Source organism: Channa argus, chromosome 3 (genome assembly GCF_033026475.1).
Source record: "Channa argus isolate prfri chromosome 3, Channa argus male v1.0, whole genome shotgun sequence".
NCBI classification, from domain to species: domain Eukaryota; kingdom Metazoa; phylum Chordata; class Actinopteri; order Anabantiformes; family Channidae; genus Channa; species Channa argus.
The window spans coordinates 9,508,725-9,514,724 of NC_090199.1; the positions used below are offsets into that span (position 1 = coordinate 9,508,725).

The 6,000-nt window shown below is 39.2% G+C and overlaps 2 pseudogenes; both read left to right on the forward strand.

Moving 5' to 3' along the window:
• Positions 1-4,875, forward strand: part of LOC137124702 (uncharacterized) — a 151,010-nt pseudogene extending 146,135 nt beyond the window's left edge.
• LOC137123316 (uncharacterized) lies at positions 4,803-5,416 on the forward strand (annotated as a pseudogene).
• The last annotated feature ends 584 nt before the right edge of the window (positions 5,417-6,000 follow it).

The window sequence follows — 6,000 nt, forward strand, 5'->3', positions numbered from 1 at the left end:
AAGATCCAGATAAGAGAAATCACATTATGCATCAGGGATTGCAGTGATGCTAGAAATTGAGTGGGCAGACTGCTGTGACTGGCTTATGAAACCTTACATTTTATAATGATATTGATGAAGAATGTATTACGGTCTCTTTGCCCATACTAGATTTACTTAATAAAATTTGCATCGTATCTTTTATGTGAAGAAAAAAGGCTCTCTGGGTCATTCTAAGGTTTAAAGAAACATCCCATAGACTAATTAATATGTATTGTGTGTGGTTATACACTAATTGAAATATAAAACAGCCATTTGTGATTTTAAGTTACTGTGTGCCATTTCAGCGGCCTTGAGATGGCAAATTACACTCAAACATTATTTCTGTTTTGTTATGTATAAACTGGCAAATGTGAGCCTTGCAACAACCGCTGTAAGAAGGAGAAATGCAGAATAGTGCTGCAAGAGCAGGCATAACCCTGGCAGTATAGGAGAATTTATAAAAAGACACTAACCACACAGAAATGTGTCAGTGCTGTCCAGTGAGCAACCATGCCTACAGTGCCACAGGACATGGCTCACAAAAATGTGTGTTGTAAGCAAGCGTGATGTCAGCGTTTGTTTGGAAGGTGGAAAGAGATTAGAGGTTGCCTCTCATGACAAAAGTTGCATCTGATCCTTTTAACCCAGCTACAATTCGTCCACCATGTTGTCAAGAGCAGTTCAAAGGTCCACGAGCCAATAACAGAACCTGCTGGAGGAAGATTGTTAATCATTGAGGTTATCCTCACCTGTGAACCCAAAGCTGAGGAAATGAAGTGAATAAATGACATCTGAACTCTCTGAACTCTCTGAAGCCCTATAATAAGTGACAAACATAAATTGTGTGATGCAGGTTAAAAAAAAATGCACCAAAATCAAAACAATGCTGTTTGTGATACAAAACAGGATGGATAAAAAAATAAATAAATACTGCAGCTCTGTTCAGTTCAACTGCTGTGTAGTAAATAAAGCCTATATCTATCTCCCTGTGAAGCTGATGCATTGTGTTGCATTCTCTCGGCGGCTGTTACTCAAAATATTTCATTGATGTTTTCCATTCAGTAACGTTTAATTGATGTTCAAAGGAATTTTTATCACAAGAAACAGAACTGATCCACGGCACAACAACGTTATCGGTATACAGTACGTTGCTGACAGAACCATTTGAGATATTAGACTTCATGTATAGTTGCTGATTATATGGAGTCACGCCAAGGGCAACCATGTATTCCCCTGAATCCTTAATCTTTCAAAGGCACTTTTAACAACAAGGGAGTTAGTTTTATCAACCGTCAAGGGTGAATATTTTAGTTTAGGTGGACCTATAAAAAAAACTAGCATAAAGCGGCAGTGAAATTCTCAATACCTGTGGCATTTGCAATGTGTGTATTAATGCTGATATAGGGTTTCATTCATAGTGTGCAGGCTTCCTCATCTGTGTTATCGTTGCTTGTTGCATCGTCTCTGGAAACTCATAGTGAGAAAACAATCTGATAACAAGTGACATAAAGTGATATCTGGTTAATATCTTGTGGGCACGACGTGATACTGTAACACAAGATGAAAAAGTATAATCTTTCAGAAATTCAGTGACTTCTTAAGATTTTGATTTTCTAGGTTTATGAAGCTTTAAAGTTAAGTTGGGTTTAGAGTCTGGTTGCTTGTTGTGGGCGTAGTGTTTAACTTAAGTACACCTGAAAGGAAATGCCCAGAACATATTTATGCATATTCAATAGCTGTTAAGGCACCTACTCCTTTTGGAATTAGAATTAGCATATGCTGCAACTTTATAGTTAAAGTTATAGTTAGTAAATAGTAGACTTATAGATTCGGTTTCTCTCCAGTTTATGCAGGAGAGTCTGCCAAGAGAAACGACCCCAGTTGTTGATCACTGAAATAACATAATCGAACACCTTATTCCTCCAGCTAATTAATAGGCTAATGTAGCTCAGGTATTTTTGTAATTTGTGGCTTGTGTCTTTGGTCTTTGATTTGAAGCATTTTCAGATTCTGTCAATTGAAACCCATTATCACTACAAAAGGGAAATTACTTCATTGTAAATTATATATCTTGTTTGGCAACATGGGAACAGCCATGATTAATACAATAAGCACAGAAACACGGCTAAATAAATATCACTGGGTTAGAATGAGAAGTGAAAAGTGACATAACTCCAGCAAACATTTTCAGCTAAATCAACTCAACACGTTTTAAAAAGTTGTCAGGAGTATTACACACTGGTTGTCAGTGCAATCATCCAAGAGTGAGAGGAAAACTGTGGCAAGTACGCAAAACTATTGTCAACATGCTCGTGTTAATCCATGTTTCAGGGACTCGTTTGACAGTCTCCACAAAGTGAAGGAAAACCGTATCAGTGCATCATATGGTGACTGTCAGTCTCTGCAGGGTGTACAGTTTAAAATTAAAACTCCATTAAAGAATATCTTATTAATACACCTATCATTTGAAATGGTGTTGTACTTCCCACTTGAGTAGTGCAAATTAATGTTAATGTCATGTCTGTGGTTGTTCTCACTCCCCAAGAGACCTTTGTTTGAAGTTTCCCTGTTAGCAGAGTCAATTAACACCCATGGAATGATGCTGAGCATGGACAGAGTGATGCCCCTTACTCATAGCTTCTTCTAACTCATTTCATCTGTATTATGAAAAATGTGGGCGATACAAAACACAAAGATCCAATTTTAAAGATCCGAAAAGTCGTGTGAAAGCCAGAAGAAGTACAGACTCTATTACATTGTCCAGTTTATCAAAATAAGCATACTTGAGCTGTCAGGAGCTTAATTAAAGCTGCCGTTGGCAACCAGAGTTGTGACCATGTAGTTGGTAATGGAACAAAATTGGCCAGTGGTACCAGGACCGTTGATCAGAGTGCAGTGTGCAGGCTCAGATCATATCAGATTGTGAACGCTTTCCACTGCAGTAGGACAATGGATTTGTAAAGGCTGCTGAGATACTGTTGATCCCACTGACAATCAACAACCCACGGTAGCTCAGCCATCAATCAACCACTTTTTGCCCCTTAATCTGGTCTCTCCAAACATGTCCAATGTCTTTTAATGTCTTTTAATATTGCTTTCTTTTATTTACATTTAATTTTAGTTACATTTTATTGTACAAGTTAAATATGGAGTCATTTAATTGATGTAAATTCTGTTTATTTGATAAGTTGTCAGTACTTTAGTTTCTGTCTGTAACGCACACATTTAGCTAATTTCTGTACAGTCACACTTTAATTATTTTTAATAGAGTTAATCATAAATAAGGTGGAGCAGCTGTGGGCTTCGGCTGCTGAAGGGACCTTGGGATCTTGTTTAGCTGAGCAAAAAGATGCACCACAGGTAGGAGAACATCCAAATACAGGAAGCTGTCAGTTGGACCGTATCAAGAGCCTGCTGCCTTAAGGGGGATTGTAATTTCTGTTTTAAGATTTGGGGTTATGTTATGTTAGTTATTTAACTAAGTTGTTTTGGATAATATCCAATTATTTGCATTTAGTAGATTTATTGTTATATTTTCTTAATTGGGAGTTACCCCTGGTGTGTCTTTAATGGTCTGATGTCCCACTGTGTGTTCAGTCTCTGAGTTAGTTTTAGTCGGGTTACTTTGTGTTTGTTAGTAAGTTAGTTTAGACATAATTTTGTTATATTCAGTTGAGTCCAGTTTGATTTTGTTGACCCCTTTCATGGACCCAGAATTTTGTGATTTGTTTTCACATTTGTTAGGTAATTAGCCTTTTTTGTTAAAAATCACCTGTTTCCTTTTGCCTGCTTGCTCGGTCCCGCACAGAGTGGCTCGTTATGATCACAGTGTGCTCACAGTTTAACACGTAGCAGTATTTTACAAGCTTCCTCGTGGCGTCTACACACCAGATGTTTTACCCCTTGTTTAGTGTCTGGTCAAATGGACGTAATTTTATATTTTTACTAAAGAAAAACTGATACAAGAAGCTGTTGACCTGAAACTCCATGCCCTTAGCTTATTGTCAGTGAAGAATTTGTAACAGAATATCATAAATATCATATCATAAACTCCACAAACTACAATACCCCACCACAATTATGTCTCTCATATGACGTTCACACACTCGCTCTCGCTCTCTCTCGCTCTCTCTCTCTCTCTCTCTCACTCTTTCTCAACACAGCAGACAGGTACTGAGAAACCTTCTGCTCCTCTCTTCCTTGGTTGTGCAGGTTTTTATCACATGTAGCTTGGAAACCTGTGGCAGCAGGTACACCGGTCAAACGGCCTTAGAGCTAATTTTAGCAGACAGTGAGACAGATAGTGGACGGGGAAGAAGAGGATGTCTCAGAGTGTGAGGACAATATAGAAACAAATTCTGAATATGAGAGTGAATTTGACGGTTGAAAATACTAAGCACGCAGTAGAAGGACCTGCACATCCCACTGCTGAAGGAGACCCACAGCCAATGAGATTCAAGAATGGCCAGACTGAATGGATTTAATCTCCAATGAGTGAACCAGCCTGCTCAGCTGCTAACATCATGATGCTGTGACACATGTTCATGATACGCTGTCATCATTTGAACTGCTAATCCCTGACTCAAGCAGTGGAAAGAGATGGACAACATACATTTGCAGGCCTTCTTTGGAATCCTCATCCTTGCAGGTGTCAAAAGGGAAGTCGACTGAAAGTCTGTGGGATGCTGAGACAGGGAGAGGGATTTTTGGAGCCACAACACAACTGGACAGCTTCCATATATTCTCAAGGGTCATCAGGTTTGATGATCATGAGTCTTGATTTGACGCAGGGCCTCAGTGTTCACAACATCACTTGTGCTAATTTTTTCACTAAATAGAGCTTGGGACAGGAACTCCTCGAAAGAAAGCTGACTATGGTTGGCACAATTAGAAAAAATAGGACAAAGCTTCCAACTCACCTTCTAAGTAACAAGCCAGTCCATTCCTCAGTTTTTGTGTTTACCGCGAACCCTAGTATCCTGATGCACGTGATGCTCATGAGCACTTCCACTCCAGGAATGGAAGGATCAGTGGCCGGGAGAACCGCAAGCCAGAGGTTAAACTTGACTACACTGCCGCCAAAGGAGGGGTTGACATCCTTGACAAGTTACTATCCTGCTACAGCTGCCAAAGAAGAACATTACGGTGGCCACTCCTAATTTTCGCCTTTGTAATCTGGATGGCAATTATCCCAGGAGACGTCTTTTTCTGGAGGAGCTTGGTCACACATACAGAGGAGGCAAGGATGAAGGAGGATTCTGCTGTCCCACCCACAGGACCACCCACACAACTACAACCTCCAGTGCCTGAACTATCCTGTAGTTTAATATATACATACATACTGCGTGTGTGTGTATGTGTGTGTGTGTGTGTATGTGAGTCATTTACAGTATAAGGAGACATTGTGGGGGAAATAAGTGTGCGGACCCTCAAAGGACTCGAAGACACAGACCCCATTCACCAACTACAAAACGTACGGTGCACATAAACAGAAATTCTGTGCATCGTGTGTTGAGTAGAAACGCACACACTGCAGTGTTAGATTTATTTAGATGGTGTATTTTCTCAATGACAGTAAGTACGACTGCATTGTTTGTTTGATGTTTATCATTTGCATTGGTTCTAAGATGCACTGTATAGAATTAAACTTGAATAGTCTGTTAACTGGTTTTATGTTCTTTATTATAATGGGACAGTCAGTAAAACATACGTTTTGTTATCGTTTTGCATTTGAAAGCTACATGTCATAGACAGTGACTGATCTTTTCTTTCTCATGCTTCTGTTGTTGTTAAACACTTGATGTATCAGTTCAAAATAATAAGCTGTAATAACATTTAATTGTTCAATTTCATTTTTTTTTTTGTACAAACATTGTACAACATTGATGGACCTTTTACTAAGACCGCAGGAAATGCAGTCACAGAATGTGTGGCATTTTCTATCACGTTGCTGTCGTCCAATTCAAACCAACACCCGTC